Raw genomic sequence first — 562 nt, forward strand, 5'->3', positions numbered from 1 at the left:
ATCGGATGGCACACCATTTTCTAAAATACCAAACATCGAGTACAAAGGGCACCGGCGACACCCAATCCCGCTTCCGCGGATCCGCGGCGCCCCCCTGAAGGTAGGAGTAACGTGGTAGCCACCCCCTGCCCGCGGCTTTCCTCCTGCCCAGGGGAAATCAGCGGCCTCCCCGGCGGGTCACCGAGGTCGCCAAGCAGCGCTGGCTCGGCTTCTGCTCGCTCAGCCGAGCGCGCTCCGCTCGGGAGGGACCGGGACGGGGAAACTGGGCCAAAGGTCGCTGTGTTCCAGGGCGGCTTGTCCCTGCTTTGAAGTCCAGAAAGCAGCCGGTGGCACGGGATGAGAAAGCACAAGCCCCATTTTAGCCTGCTCCACCTGACAGGCTCCCACCGATCAGCTCCAGCTGCGCCGCCTCCCTCCTGGCATCGCCCGCCCCCGCCCCGGGCCAGCGGCGCTTGGCCAGCGGCTGAGCCACCTCTGGGGCTGCGCTAGGACAGCCTCCGGGAGGGGCGCGTGCCTGGTGCCCGGAGCCCCGGCCTCGGCCCGGGGGAGCCAGTACGGGGTG

Source organism: Notamacropus eugenii, chromosome 4 (genome assembly GCF_028372415.1).
Source record: "Notamacropus eugenii isolate mMacEug1 chromosome 4, mMacEug1.pri_v2, whole genome shotgun sequence".
NCBI classification, from domain to species: Eukaryota; Metazoa; Chordata; class Mammalia; order Diprotodontia; family Macropodidae; genus Notamacropus; species Notamacropus eugenii.